The sequence below is a fragment of the Lepisosteus oculatus genome, chromosome 14 (assembly GCF_040954835.1).
Source record: "Lepisosteus oculatus isolate fLepOcu1 chromosome 14, fLepOcu1.hap2, whole genome shotgun sequence".
NCBI classification, from domain to species: Eukaryota; Metazoa; Chordata; class Actinopteri; order Semionotiformes; family Lepisosteidae; genus Lepisosteus; species Lepisosteus oculatus.
In genome coordinates, this window is record NC_090709.1 from 24,156,776 (window position 1) to 24,173,471 (window position 16,696).

A 16,696-nucleotide genomic window follows, 5' to 3' on the forward strand; every position below is an offset into this window, starting at 1 on the left:
TCCCAAGGGCAGGACATTCTCGCAGCGTGCCTCCTGACCATCCTGAGACTCAGCTCGGACAACCACGGAACGGCCAGTGTGTCCGAGTGCCAGAACTTTCCTTTGTTCTAAGAGTCTAGAGTGGAGGTTGCCAGAGAGTAACCAGCAGCAGGCCTCGTGAACAGGTCGGAACTGTGGACAGCTGAATCACTGTTCAGAACTAGCTCTTCATCAGGAACGAACCGGTCCTCTTCCTGACTTTCTGGGACCCACAGTCATCTTTTCTCCTGTGCACAAACTTTGCTAGTTAAAGCCAACAGTGAGGATCAGCAGTGCACCGTCACAAGCCGCACAGCACAGCCTGGCACCGAGCCAGAGAGCGCGGATTGGACAGCAACAGCCTGCAACTGTTTGTTTGTGCCCGCAGGAGATCTGAATCCCCAGAAATTGGATGAGTATTCAACTTCACTGCATTACAGCTCGAGAATTCCATTGTTATCCAAACCAGTTGATATCAATTTAATTCCTAAGAGTTATGTACTTGTTTTGAGTATCTAATGTAGAAGTTGTAACCAAGTTCACTTTACGAAACGGTCTTAATGAATGATATACTGAACGTATGTCCTCTTGATATGTGTAACACTTTGTAACTGATTGAATATATATCTTTTGTATTCTGATAACCCTCTCGATAAGATCTGTTAGGTTTACATGCATATTCTATGTATTAATAAATGTATCCTCGTGTATTAGCACCTGTGTGTGTGCGTTGTTTGAGTTATGTCGCATGGTTGGACTCTAAAGCCATCAAAAGAATCAACTTTGTGATTTACTGCTACAATAAATAATTGTCTCAGTAAATGCCCAAACCCTACAGAACTGGTGCCTTCAGAGAGCCACTACAGTTACATATTTGGCGTCCCTGAACGGCCGGTTTTTCTTACACTACAGAACCAATTTTAAAAACAATTGCGGCACACTACGATTCACACTGACTCAAAAGTGATCACGGCAGATGTTGTTCCCTGCATAATGCTGAAGGGACCAAAGAGCATTGCTGTTGGGAACACAAAATGAGGCTTTTTTATGCTTTGATGTTAAGCTGACAAAGACTATCTTGAAACACCTAGTTCAGTCTCTCGACAGACTGCCAAGCAAAGCTTTTACCCATTGACGTCGCAATAGAAGGAAGGTCTTAACCCACCAACACTTAGCAGTGGCAAGATTCAAACCTAACCCAGCGAAGAAAATGGAGCACAAACCCAGCACTTAGACCACCCAGCCACACTCCTCACACCTTACTCTCTTGAGAACGTCGGGTGGGTTCAGCTCTTGTTGTGCGACGCGTGGAAATGACTGCATCTTCATTTTCCGAGATGTTTCCTATCACATCTTTGTCAGCTCTGAATAAAGTGCTTCTTTGGAGCAGGCTTCAGACCTTTTATTTTATTTATAAAGGAGGGCCATTCAGAAACATGTAATTCCTGTTTTAGAAATGCTTTGGGCGGTGTGTTTTATATAATGCACAAACAGTATTCTGATTGTATACTGTAGACCTGTGTAGCAATCATACTGGACGTGACTGGGATTCTGAAATGTTTCTTGAAAAGGTATTCAGGGCTGCTTGAATCTATAATAAAAAAGTGACCCGAAACTTCCAACCTTCCAATCACTGATGTCGCTCTCCCTAAACCTGTACGGGATGTTTTGCTGATGTGCAGTGTGCCTTTACTCCTGTATTAAAAATGACCTCTGTTGTTGGGCGGAGTTGAAGGAGAACTTACTGCACAGAAAAAGTACGTAACGATAAAATATTTCTGCGCGTGAAACACATCAATCGTTCAGCATTTCTAAAATGTTTAATTGAATTGACAAAGAAATCCTCTCCTTAAACTTCGAAAAGGATTATCTGTTGAGCCAGCAGGCGTAACACTGCAGTTGCCCGTTTCTCACAGGTGGTTGAAGTTGTGGATAACATTTAGCAGGTTTGGCACCATGGCTTAGCTGGTTAAGACGCCTCACTAAAAACCAGGAGACCCTGGGTGTGAATCCCAGCGGTATCTATTCGTAGACAACAGGCCACTCATTGTCAATATTTATGGAGCTTAATTTAAAGACAACGGGAGAAGCATGAGTTACAGCTTTCTGTAGCTGTTTTATATAGCAATGTATCGGTTGGCTCTGTGGCGCAATGGAGAGCGCATTGGACTTCTAGGCTTTGATAGAATGAAGTCATTCAAAGGTTGTGGGTTCGAGTCCTACCAGAGTCATGTATCACTTTGATTCAACCTTTCAAAATCCTCTAGGGATTAGTGTTGATCAAGTCAAATAAAGGACTTCTTAAGAGTCCACAGTTGAAAATGAACCAGCAGCCACAAGAAAGAAATTAGCACTGGACTGTGATCACATTACTCCTGTCCTGGACTCCTTGCACTGGCTTCCTGTCAACTTCAAAATCCTCATGCTCACCTATAAGGCTCTCCATGGCTTGACACCACAGTACCTGTCTGGGTTATCGCCCTACTCCCCACCTCACAACCTTTGCTCTTCTAATTCTGGTCTCCTATCTGTCCCCCAGTCCATCTACACTCTATGGGTGACAGGGCCTTCTCCTGTTTTGTACCAAAGCTCTGGATCTTTATTCCCAAGGATATCAGAGAGTCACCTTCTCTAAACTCCTTCAAATCCAGACTCAAAACCCTCTTCTTTAGAAGAGCCTTTAATGAACTATTCTTTACCCCTCTGTTCCTACTGTATTTAATACCACCATCTATTGTCTCCTCTAACTGTGTATTCTCATCCTGCTTATCTTGTGTATTTTTTAACTTTATTGGTTTCATTCTGTAAAGCACTTTGAAAAGCCACCTTTAAAGGCACTATATAATGTATAGATTATTATTATTAATAATAATAATGAACAGCGCATTTAACACTGAGCACATGCGGTCCTTCTTTGCAAAGGATTGCAAAGGCTGGGAATTAGCCTTTCACTCGTGTTGTTGAAGACCGTATCCTGGCTTTGTTGCAGGAAATGTCTGGATGCCATCACCGGATCAAGGAGAGGATCAGGGTTTTGGGAAGTCTTTTTGATGCCTGACACTGTGTGTTTCCTGGTTGTAACGGGTGTCATTCTGGACCTAAACAACAGAGAACACCGTTGAAATAGCTGAACTGCCTAGCGGACACTTTGTCGCCTTCTTCTGACCTGTATTTAATGCGATTCTCTGAAAACTTGGCACGTTATATCTGTGCTACCTTTATGGAGGGCACACTCATAAGAATCATAGATTCGATCACAAGCATCTAAAAATGAGCCTGAGAAAATGACATCACGCTATGAGGCTGAATGGCACAAATTCTCCTGTTACTTCTGCAGCAAATGTGTGTTTTTTGCTTCTTAACACTGAGATAGTTGGAGATATTTGGCAGCAGTGGGATTCCAACTCACACCCCCAAAGAGACTAGAGCTTTAATCTAGCTCTAAATTAAAAACTAGGTGACTTGTAATGGCTGGTAGGAGAGGAAAGGTATAAATGCTTCTTTTTTGGACAAAGTCTTTATCTTTTTTTTCACCAGTTGTTTTGATCAAATTATTGTAACGCAGTGCCATATTAAGGTATAATATGTACATGAACGTCATGTCTGAGTCGATGATGGCAGCTGAGTATCGCTGGAGGACAGTTCATCATGAGTGGGTAAGCCTGCATAATGAGGGAGAAGAGATCGGCCTCTCTGCTGCAGTGTCCAGTGACACTAACCTTCTGTCCTACTGTTCTCTGCTAATGTAGATGGTGAATGTTTATTTTGGTGAATATAAGGTTTCATTCTTGTAAAATATTTCCGAGCACTTTTTTTGTTGCTGAAAATTAATCCTGAGCATTTGAATGAATTCCGATATTGTCACCTAATTCCATACATTGTTTCATCAAACTAGAACATTTAGAGGAGGTCAATTGCATTTATGAATTGCATAGTGATAGTATTTCTTTCCATTTAAATACTTCAGTCAAAAATGTAGAGAAGGTGCTCCTGTTTTCACCATTATAAGAACTGTGATGCACCAGTAATATTTACTCTCATAAAAGTATTGTAATTGTATTGTTCTGTTCTGTAACAATCTTGAGTGACACAAACCTTCTGTTTTACTGCACTACACTTCTCCAGAGGCCAGTTCAGCACACAAGGATCCTCAGTCAAACAAACACTGCAATCGCTTGATAAACGCTATTTCTCATCCTTTCTCTTAGTGTCGGTGCTACTATTGTATGCAAAGGAGGCGACTTGACAATGAAGAGAGTCTTCATGAAGGTGTGTGTCGGCAAGCTCTCCACTGTCAATTGACTGGGCTTGTGAAGAAATCAATCTCATTCAACAACCACACAAATTGCACAGCTTAAGGCACATGAAGCGAAATCTGTGAGCTGATTGACACAAAACAATGTCACTTCACATTATCTGCAAAGTTGTTTTGCTTGTCTGACCACCTCTTCCTACTTTACAGTGAGCACATATATTTCAGTTCCTTTCTCCCATGTGGAGATGTATCCACTGCCAAAACTGCTGTCTGATTATTTAAATTATCTGTAAAACTGTTACATGACTTCATCTAATTGTAAATTTATAAGACGGTCTGTGAGACATTTGTGAGAGTAGCTGAATCCCAGGGCTGGTATGGAATCACACACAGGCGGGTCTTCTGTGTGATCTGAGTCCCACTGCTCAGAGCTACAGACTGGTCAAATGGTCACTATTGTAGACACGACCATCGGACCATAGGCTACAAATAATCAATATACCGATCATAGTGTCACTACTGGTGTTTATTACATAAATACTGTATATAAATAATAAGATAATTCCACACTCATAAAACATTTATAAACATTTTGGGAGGCTGACATACAGTAAAGAAAGTAATACTGAAGGGTTTGGAAGTCCTGGAAAGCGTTAATAGATCCTTCTTGCTTTCGACCTGGAACAGAGCCCACAACTGCCAGATCAGTGACCCCTGAGCCCAGTTCACAGAGAGGAGAACCAGGAGCTCTTCTATGTCTCTAAGAGGGCTGGGAGGAAAGATAAAAGGGGGAAATGTGACATGAGTCCAGGCTGTTCTGTCTGATATTGTTCATGTAGCAGCACTGATTGTCTGAATATCTTCTGGTTCTGGATTGTGAGGATAGAGAGCAGTACGGAGTTGAGATCCTGTCTGAGTGTGAGTCTGAGCTGTGAATCTGACTGAGAAGAGAATAATGATTTTTTATTCTGCCTGAGAATTTTCCTGAGAATTTTTTTCTTTTCCAAGTGGTGTTACATCCCCTTCAGATACTCTACACAGACTGCCAGAGAGAAGAGGATAGAGAGATGGACAGATAAGAGCACACACAGCAAGAGACACCGACGTCTTGATTTACTTTGAAGCAAGTGTTAATTTCTTTTCTGGAACAAGTTGTTTCTGAACTTCAAGAAATTCATACAACTTCTGAAAGATAAAATACAAATCTTGCTTCTCAGGACAGAAGAAATGCTTCCAAAAAATGCCAGTGATTTTTTCTCCTTTTAACGAAAAGTGGAGAAAAACAACAGCAGTGCAACTCTGTCGGCTTGATTTAGCTTAATACAAGTATTCACTTCCTTTTCTGTAGATTACAGTCTGCGAAAGATGAAATGAACTTCTTGGTTACTCTTGGTCAGTGCAGAAGAAATACTGCCAGCTGGCAGGAAAATGACAGTATTTTATTTTCTTTAACTACAAACATGTGAGTTGTGAAAAGCAACGGGAATGTGTCCCTGTGCAGCTGTTAAACAAAGGGCTGGTGGGTCAAACGTACTCAGGGACGTGCTTCAGATTGTGATGATGTAAACAAAATCTCCGCTAAAAATTGAAGGGATTTCTTCGCAAACCCTCTTGAATGTGGCAGGAAATCTTTGTGTTTTACTCGTGTGCAACTACAACAAGTAAACAAATAAGTACATAAGTCAATGTCCAAGAAAACCATCTTCACGTGTGGAATTTTTCTTTAACTGGCTGTTGGGAGAATTCATTTATACACCCGTTGTATCCTTAGCAAAAATATTTTAAAATTAGAACACAGATTTGTTGGAGAACTTGACAATCCTTGACAATCATTATTAAATGAGCATTATACAAATGTGCGTTGATATTTTTAATATGTACCTTAATTGTAATATATATACATAATTGCTTTGATATGGATGTTCATTTGAAGGAATTGAGGAAACTATGAAGGATCGCAGAACAACCAAAGATACATTTGGGCATCTGCTATTGGTAAAGATGAAAGAGTACCTTAAGTGTGAAGCTTTCATACACACGAGAGAAAAAAACAGTTTTAATGCACTTCATTAAACTGATGGTATGCTTATCAATCGTGCATAAAGTGTACATAGCAGAGGATGGTTTCGATCCATCGACCTCTGGGTTATGGGCCCAGCACGCTTCCGCTGCGCCACTCTGCTGACAGCTGTTATAATGTGATTCAACACAACTGCTCTATCTTTGCTTTCTAAAAGTGCGCCCGAGATGAAAAGTCTAAACGGTAAACGCAGACGTCACTTTGAGCACTTGGTCTTTTATAGCACAAATCATCACCCGCTGCTCTACATGGGCGTGTCTTCAATATCGTTGAGAACCAAACCTTCTGCTTTCCGAGGCAACTGATTCTTTCGTCGTTAATTCCCAAATCTTCAATGAGAATCAGTGAAACGAAAATCAAACACATGTACACACTCGCGTCCTAACCTGAAAGAAAAATCTACACCCACTTTATAATACTGAAAATGATTCAGGAAGTACAGCAAAGTTCTAAAACCAGCGAATGCATCTGCATACAGTACATAAAATGTCAATTTTTCAAAAGTAAAATCTTCAGCTTTGAAAGATTACCATCCATATATTTTCGTTTTTCTCTTTTTTTACATAACACGCTTTCGAGAAACAAACTCTTTTAATTAAGGTTTCATTAGAAAATGTGTATCTTGGTTTGCCAAGTTAAAATCGGCACATCCCAGTGGGCAAAAGATGTAGAATATACGACTATTGAATGCATACCAGACGTGTAACTGTGCTCCGTAACTGGTCTAGAATGAAATTGATTATATGTTTATTATACATAAATGGTTGTAGTTCTATTATACGGATACATTTAGAAGACTACTATACATATATAGTTAAAGGTCTATTATACATCAAAGAAAGATTTTTATAGGTGTAGAAACTAGTAAATAAAGCCAATGATTTATTTTAGAAATTTATTCTTAAAATATACAACTATTCACACCTGAAAAATATGTAGTTCAAATTATACATTATATACAATATTGTAATCAACAAATGTCTAACCATCATAAAAAACACAACTAGTAAACTTCAGTTACAAATTCTAGTAACATGGCAATATATATATATAGTAATGACAAACACAAACTAATTACATGAACACGCTAATATTTAACTCAAAACCACATTTCGAAACTTCTTTATTTCCACGAAAATATTATGAATGTAGCACAAACACTACTTTCTAATAAAGACAGAAAGAAACTATTTGTTTTGTGTCTCATGGTGATCCTCCTCTCGATACTAATGAAATGTTTAATATGATCCCTCGAGAAAAAAAAGGAGTCAATTTCCGCCTGGAATGATTGATGCCCCATCAAACATTTTGTAATATCCCTGGAAGTTTATACAGTAGAATCCTGGTTCGTGGCTTAAATTCAAGGTAAACAAGACTAAGGAAACGAGTTGGAAACTTGATGTCGAAGTGGGATTTAAATCACCCGGAACATTTCACTACATTGGGCAGTATGTGCTAGGGAGCATTGCTTGACATCCCTTCGATAGCTCAGTTGGTAGAGCGGAGGACTGTAGTGGAGTCAGTAGGGAATCCTTAGGTCGCTGGTTCGATTCCGGCTCGAAGGAAGGTGCTTTTTGTGTACTTTAATCAAAGAGTTAAAAAAGCGAATCTGTTTCATTCAGACATTTATCAAAAGTTCAATAAACGACGAAGTAGAGGTTCCTGTTCCGAATTCAGCCCACGTCTGATTGTCTTGTTTTGGCCAAGATCCGATCTTTGAATTAAGGGACTACTCTGTCTGCTTTGTAATTCAAAAATACATACAAATGTCAAGTTTTTTGTAGATATAAAGGTGTTCTCTGTTTTCAAAGGATAGGTACTTAATTGGCATAATGATTTGGTATTGATTTTGTATCGTTGTATTATGAAGTTTGTGCTTTCTGTGTTTTTATCGTATTGTGAACTTATTTTTTAAACAAATGCTTACAAAGGCAAACAGGGCACACATCTGTTTATACCAGTGGTGAATTGTACATTTGTACAAGCTACTGTGCACTTCTGGGAGTATAACAGGTTCGATATAAAGTGGCAAAAATATAAAAGGGGAATATACCCCAGACTGCGTATAAGCTCTCGTTGTGACTGTTGTTTTATTTTTAGATAAAAATGGCGTACTGTGCACGAAATGTTGCAGAAACACAATTTGATATTTTAATAATTATTATTTTAATAATTTGATCAAATTGAGGCCCAGGATCCAAATCTTCAGTTCTGATTTTTTTAAGTGATATCTTTCCTTCCTGTCGTGGAAGTCACACGATGTGAGCAATTGTTTTTTTTTACGTTGCGATCCAAAGATCCTCAGGCGCACTGTAACCAAACCAGGATGGATTCTGCTCGGAGCCGGACTGAGCTCATTCTCACTCCCTGTGCTAAAAACAGAATTAGCTCTTCCCCGAACATCGTCTACAGCTGCTGGATGGTGCTCTGCGTCTTACTGCTCCGGCAATTACTTTGACGAAAGACAGATCACTTGTGCGCTTTTAACCTTCTCGCAGCTACAGCTATAGCCCTGAAAAAAGCATTAGCTTTATCAGTTTTTACATTAATCTATTTTGAATCAAAGTTTGATATTTTTTTATTTTTTATTGCATTTTACATTACAATTATAATAATAATAATAATCATTATTATTATTACGCACACTTATATAGCGCTGTTCTGGATACTCCACTCAATGCGCTTTACAGGTAATGGGGACTCCCCTCCACCACCACCATTCTCCTGAATGATCACAGAGAGTCAGGACCTCGGTTTTACGTCTCAGCCGAAGGACGGCACCTGTTTACAGTTTAGTGTCCCCTTCATTGTACTGGGATATTAGGACCCGCATGGACCGCAGGGTGTGCGTCAAGCGACAGAAACCAGACGTGTGTCGGGCTCGGCTGCGAGCAGGACAATGACATCACAGGGACAAAGTAGAGGAAATCAAAAGGGTTCTATAAAAGACCTGTGTAAGCTGTTGGTTTGCAGTCTGGACTCTAAATCCTCCTATCCGATTTTAAATCTCTCTAATACCTGAGCTGCGGCTTCTTCCGAGTATTTATTCGTATACTTATTATTTGTAAGTGTATAGATGAAACCTTTCATATATTGTTCAGTTTAAATCAAAATGCTTTACTAATACAAGAGAGAAATATAGTATGAAGGATGTGACAAATCTATGATTTCTTGGAACAAAACGGTTTTTATTTGCATTCGAAATGAAGCGGAATTTTAGCGGGACACACAAACCCTTTGTCCTTTTTAGAGTTTTTAGAGTGAACAGACATAAATGTAGAAAACGTGTTTTTTAGCACTACAATAGCAGGGTCAGTGGCATAATGAATAACGCGTCAGGCCTCGCGTCAGAAAATTATAAGTTGGACTGCCGTCTGGCTTGTTGCGTTTATACCACTTACGTTGTTTTATATAAATGAACTCCACCTGAAAGCTATAGAAAACACTTTGGGTAAGTTGTCTGCAGCCTCATGCGAATTTCGACAACTAACCCAAAACACTGTACTGTCTGGAGATCAGCTCCAGCTCTGAACTCAATTGCAATGAAAAACCATGCGTAACAAAACTGGAGAACAGCTGAACTTGTGTTCAGTTCGGTGATGAGGGATCAGAACTGTCCTTGTTGTAATTAGCACGAACTGCACAGGCTCTGAATCAGACCATGTCAATTAGTCTGATCAATGTAGGACACGTTAATGTAGAATTATTAAAAGGTTTATTAGTTAGTTAGTTCAGGTTTACCCACCTGAACTAATGTAGAATTATTACTTGGTCTGTCTCTTGTTTGTATATAAATGAATGTCTCTGACAACTTAATGTTAGTTTTACGATGTAGGTCAGGCGTTGACATATGCACGAGTATACTAAATGTCTCACTCCTGATTCAACTCATGTTCTATAGGAGATTGGCGATTCCTCCTGTTTCTCATACAACCATATCAGAACAGAAGCCCATTTCACCCAGCTCTGATTCAAGATCGACTTGCATCTTTATTCCTTTTTTGTTCGTGATCATTATTTTCTTTAGTTATGATCAATATTGAACTTTTTCTAAATGAAATGACAATAATCAAACATGCAGGCAGATTTTTGAAAAGTATTCGGAATTGACAGGGTGCCCCTTTGGAACAATCGTCAGAAATTGTGAGAAAATGAAAGTTATGTAAGCTCTCACACAAAGCATTGAAGATTGGAATCTGAGTGTAAAAAAGTTACCCGTCTCCCAATGATAGGCAGGGATACACACCATGACTCGAATAGACTCAGCGAACTTTAACACCTATGATATTACGAGTGCTTTGCACGTGTCGAATTTCAAGAAGGAACTACTACAACAGTTGTGGACATAATTCAATACCACCGGCAAAGTCCAATGCCGGCAACTTCTGAGAAAATAATGTTCACTCATGGAATTTGGTCTTTGAATGGCTGGCGGGAAAATTCATTTATACTCCTGTTGCACCCTCAGCTGAAACATGTTAAAATAACAACGCAGATTTTTTGGAGAACCTGACAAGAATTATTGGGTTAGCACTGTATGTATTCTTGTATATTTACTTTAATTTTAATATAAATGTAAACATGCATGCTGTATAATCTATTGTAATTTTAAAATATGTTAGCTGAGGATGCGAGGAGGGCTATTATACCTTGTGAAACATGCAAGGAACTGTAAAAAAGGCTGGTATTTGAATAAAATTGGCGATCACAAGAAAACCACAATTTATGTGGTATTATCATCAATATCCTTCAAAATCGACGTTCAAATGAAGGATTTGAAGAAACTATGAAAAAAGCAATAGTAGTAGCAGAGGATTTTGATTTTTGCTCTTCAAGTCAGTAGATCACCGTAGAGTTGTGCCCCTACAAACAGCACAAAGGATGAAACCCACCTCCTTCGCTATTGCTATGTTTGTGCCGGTGAAAGTAGCGTTTGTGCTATTGAAAGCATCTCGGAAGATGAAGGTGCAGTCACTTCCACATGTCATGATATCATTAGATCCGACGACAAGAGCTGAAGCCCCCCAGTCCAAGCCAGCAATGTGAGGAAGATGGACATGGAGGAAGGTAGCGTGGCCGAGCGGTCTAAGGCACTGGATTTAGGCTCCAGTCTCTCTGGGGGCGTGGGTTCGAATCCCACCACTGCCAAATGTTAATATTTTAAGACCTGTAATACGATCAGTAAAAGTGCTTTTTGTTAGGCTGCAGGAGGTGTTTAGAGATAGACTTTCTAAAAGACAGGCTTAACATCAAGGCAGAAAAAATATTTTGTTTTCTCAACAGAAATTCTCTTTGGCAAGTTCAGCTTTATGTAGGGAACAACATCTGCCAAGATCACTTTTGAGGCAGTGCACATGATAGTGTACCGGCAAGTACAGTACATTTAATATTGGCTGTGGTGGTGAGCTGCTTTTGTCTGTGAAACTTTTAATTCTTCACGCCGAATCGTTGGCAGGGGTAAAGCTTATTAAATCTTTGAACATAGCTCTCCATCAGAAGTACTTTGTTCATGATCAAAAGAGATCAGAGGATTAACTTCATGAATTCACATAGCATACCTTACAGGAAAGATTTAAAAGGGGAATTGATTGTGCTTCCTGATGTTGTTCCTGTGGTTTCTTTGGGTACAAAGGTGAATGTTCTTTGACGTTCTGCTAGAGTATCCACTGGGTGGGCTTTATCAATTAGCTCGGATAGGTCATCAGTGCTCCGTCTCCGGAAAATAATCAGCACTGTCGATCACGAGTTTACAGATTTCTCCAAATAACAACTATACATTTAAACCCAGTGGTTAGCATTCCTTCAATCCAATAGTTTTACTCTGGGTAAAAAGCAGCGCAATCTACAGATAGATGATATTCAAATATTTCAACGTTCTTATTGGATTACCTGTATGGAGATATCGCTCAGAATTCCTAATATGATTTTGAGTTCAGTTTTGCTTTACTACTTTCAGAGTCTTTTATTGACCTTGCTGAAGCAGAGAAGTGACATAATCACAAATGCGACCTACCTGTGCTGCTGTTTCTGGTTAATAATGATTATTGCGAGGAAAAAAAAACAGCTCCTTGCATGAAGAGCAAGAGCAACCAACGCACTCGCTTGTTGAGTTGGGTTTTTTCCGTGGTGCTCTTCCTCAGATGCAAAGTTATTTGGCGAGCAAGGACCTCTGAGAAGGAGCCTGAATCCGTCAAGAACTCAGAAATCACAGATCATCTTGAAAAGATTTGGGGATGCACTGGCTCAGTTATTTGAAGGAACCTATACCACCAACGCACATCTGAGAACCACCTGCACATTTTCGCAATCCTCTCTCTCACCTACAAAGTTATGAAGACACAGACGACCAACAAAAACTAATTTGATTCACTCAAGGCTTCACTCTTCTGTTACGATGTTGTTTTAATTAATGTTAGCTGTGATGAGGTGTTGTTTCTGTCTCTTAAAGTTTAAGAGTCTGCTCCTTTCTTCCTGGTATAGAAATAACATGTTCCATCTTTGTTTACAAACACCACTGTTAATAATTGGTCCATCTCTAAAGCCTGTGGGTATTGACAAGGCAATTCAAAAGCACATATTAAATAAAAACACGATCCTTCTTGTTACCATTCCCATGGTTGGAGCGTTGTTTCGCCCTTTAATGTTCTTCTACAATATTTACAGACAGGGCTTTATTACTGGAGTTGTGTGCATCGGTCCATGAACATCAACTGTACTGCTGTTTTTCTATTCGTAATTTAATCGCAAGCACTTAAAAGATGCAAAAAGGTTTCAAAGAAAACATAATTGAAAGACAGTCGAGTAAGGAGGTAGGAAAACGCACTCCCCCGTTGAAGAATCAACCACCGTCGCCCATGTGACTGGATATAAAAATAAATTATTCATTTCAATTATTCATGAAGGGTGGATTGTGGTCAGTAAACATATGCACATCTTTAAGTCAGTTCCACCATCTGTGCCATAGGGGATGTAGCTCAGTGGTAGAGTGCATGCTTTTCATGTATGAAGTCCTGAGTTCAATCTCTGGTGTCTCCAGATGTCTTATATTATTGTGCTCACATCGCAGTCTTCTGTTGAGTGAGAACTCTTTGCTCGTGTTCATAGAGAGCCAGGTTTACACAATTAAATTCAGTCACACACGAAGTGCTACAGTGTTGCTCTGCTGTTTTAAATGTACCTCCAAAGCATTTTGTTCTGTTAACTACCAAATGATTTGAACTAATTTTACGTCATATTCAGGAAATCCAGAGAAGGTCATCAGACTTTTAGTGGCTGTTGAAGAAAACACCTCTTGAATCTCACCAGAGATCATTCAGCAAGCGAGTTAACAGGGGTTAACATAGAGAGTGGCGGGGGTGGGATGTCAGGGCTTGACGTCACTGCTTTATGCAGAGAGTGGAGGGGAGGGTTTCAGGGCCATAAGACACTGCTTTATGCAGAGAGTGGAGGGATTGATGTCAGGGCCATATGACACTGCTTTACACAGAGAGTGGCGGGGGTGGGATGTCAGGGCCTGACAACACAGCTTAATGCAGAGAGTGGAGGGGTGGGGGTCAGGGCCATACGACAGTGCTTTACACAGAGAGTGGCGGGGGAGGGATGTCAGGGCTTGACAACACTGCTTTATGCAGAGAGTGGAGGGGAGGGTTTCAGGGCCATAAGACACTGCTTTATGCAGAGAGTGGAGGGATTGGTGTCAGGCCATATGACACTGCTTTACACAGAGAGTGGCGGGGGTGGGATGTCAGGGCCTGACAACACAGCTTAACGCAGAGAGTGGAGGGGTGGGTGTCAGGGCCATACGACACTTCTTTATGCAGAGAGTGGCGGGGGTGGGATGTCAGGGCCTGACGATACTGCTTTACGCAGAGAGTGGAGGGGTGGGTGTCAGGGCCATACGACATTTCTTTACGTAGAGAGCGGTGGAGGTGGGATGTCATGGTTAAATGACAGTGCTTTCCATTGAGAGTGGTGGGGGTGGGATGTCATGGCCATAAGACACTGCTTTATGCAGAGAGTTGAGGGATTGATGTCAGGGCCATACGACAGTGCTCCACTCAGGCCTCTGCTTGAATTTGTACTCCTCCTCTCTCTCCCTACCTCTACCTCTCCCTCTCTATACCTCTCTCCCTACCTCTCCCTTTTCCCCTCCCTACCTCTCTCCCTACCTCTACCTCTCCCTCTCTGTGGGGCCAGTAGGGGGCGCTCACCCTGCGGTCTGCGTGGGTCCTAATGCACCAGTATAGTGACGGGGGACACGATCTGGCCCACCAGCGACGAGCAGGTTACCAGATCTAGACACAGGGGGCAACTCTTAGTCGTATGAGCTTAGTCACACATCGCAGCGATTAAAAAACAAAACAAACATATTATGTCTGTTACTAACGACTTTTTTTTCTTACATTGAAAGTCTCTTTCCCGGGTGATTTTCTAGCGCAACTGGGGCTCTTCATTTCTCCTCTGTGTCTCATCGCGGGCGGATTTGAAACAGACCACAGAACCTGCCGCTGCAGTGCTCTCGGTTAGGGGCTCTCATCCTGCATCACCAATCTTCCACAGGAGGGACGGAGCTGGATTTCTGTCTGGAAAATAAACTCCAGAGTGAGAGAGAGAGAGCAGAGAAGGGTAGGGAGAGTTAGAGAGAGGTAGTGCTGTAGAGAGGTAGAGAGAGGGAGAGAGGTGGAGGGCGAGGGAGAGGGAGAGAGGTGGAAAGAGAGGGGGTTAGGGAGAGAGGGAGAGGTAGAGAGAGGGAGAGGTAGAGATAGGGAGGGGAAAAGGGAGAGGTAGAGAGAGGGAAAGGTAGAGGTAGGGAGAGAGAGGGAGGAGGAGTACAAATTCAAGAAGGAGAAAATCCACAACACAACACAGGCGTCGGCATGCGTGGGCTACAAAAGGAACAAGTAAAATGTTTCTTCCGGGCTGAAAAGAGAAGGAAGGAAAACACACCGTTGCGGCGCTACGACACGAAGACGCCGAGCCAGTTGAGCACAGCAAACCCAACCTGTTCTCACAAGTTGCCTGCGCTTCAGGCGAAATAAAAGCTGCTGAGCTAAATCAGGAAAACAGTAACTATCAGGACTGCTCACTGTTCCTCAGGCTGGGACAGGAGGTCACACACTGTATTATTATTATTGAGAGACAGGCTCACTGTCTGTTCCTCAGGCTGGGACAGGAGGTCACACACTGTATTATTATTATTGAGAGACAGGCTCACTGTCTGTTCCTCAGGCTGGGACAGTGGATCACACACTATATTATTATTACTGAGAGACAGGCTCACTTTCTGTTCCCCAGACTGGAACAGGAGATCACACACTGTATTATTATTATTGAGAGACAGGCTCACTGTGTGTTCGTTTGGGCTGGGACAGTAGATCACAATGTATTATTATTATTGAGAGTCTGGCTCACTGTTCCCGAGGCTGGGACAGGAGATCCCACACTGTATCATTAGTATTTATAGACAGACTCACTGTCTTTTCCTCAGTCTGGGACAGGACGTCACACACTGTATTATACTTATTGAGAGACAGACTCACTGTCTTTTCCTCAGTCTGGGACAGGTGGTCACACACTATATTATTATTGAGAGACAGGCTCACTGTCTGTACCTCAGGCTGGGACAGTAGATCACACTGTATTATTATTATTAATATTATTGAGAGTCTGGCTCACTGTTCCCCAGGCTGGGACAGGAGATCCCACATTGTATTATTATTATTTCGAGACAGGCTCACTGTTTGTTCCTCAGACTGGGACAGGAGATCCCACACTGAATTATTATTATTGAGAGACAGGCTTACTCTCTGTTCCTCAAGCTGAGACAGGACATCACATACTGTATTATTATTGATTGACAGGCTCACTGTTCCTCAGGCTGGGTCAGGAGCTCACACAGTATTATTATTATTTAGAGACAGGCTCACTGTCTGTTCCTCAGGCTGGGACAGGAGATCACACACTGTATTTTTATTATTGAGAGACAGGCTCACTGTTCCTCAGGCTGGGACAGGAGTTCAAACTGTATTATTATTATCATTGAGAGACAACCTCACTGTTCCTCAGGCTGGGACAGGAGATGACACACTGTATTATTATTATTGAGAGACAAGCTCACTGTTCCTCAGGCTGGGACAGTAGATCACACTGTATTATTATTATTGAGAGTTTGGCTCACTGTTCCCCAGGCTGGGACAGGAGGACACACTCTGTATTATTATTATTGAGAGACAGGCTCACTGTCTGTTCCTCAGGCTGGGACAGGAGATCACAAACTGTATTATTATTATAGAGAGACCTGCTCTTTCCTGACTGTTCCTTAGGCTGGGACAGCAGATCATAAT

The 16,696-nt window shown here is 41.2% G+C and overlaps 3 non-coding genes across 3 annotated transcripts; all 3 read left to right on the forward strand.

Annotated features, from left to right (window-relative positions):
* Positions 1-2,156: 2,156 nt before the first annotated feature.
* trnar-ucu (transfer RNA arginine (anticodon UCU)) lies at positions 2,157-2,249 on the forward strand. The gene is made up of 2 exons: positions 2,157-2,193; positions 2,214-2,249. It is a non-coding gene; the product is annotated as a tRNA-Arg (tRNA).
* A 5,581-nt stretch (positions 2,250-7,830) lies between these two features.
* Positions 7,831-7,918, forward strand: trnay-gua (transfer RNA tyrosine (anticodon GUA)). The gene is given in 2 exon segments: positions 7,831-7,867; positions 7,883-7,918. It is a non-coding gene; the product is annotated as a tRNA-Tyr (tRNA).
* A 3,501-nt stretch (positions 7,919-11,419) lies between these two features.
* On the forward strand, positions 11,420-11,501 carry trnal-uag (transfer RNA leucine (anticodon UAG)). Its single transcript has one exon. It is a non-coding gene; the product is annotated as a tRNA-Leu (tRNA).
* Positions 11,502-16,696: the final 5,195 nt, after the last annotated feature.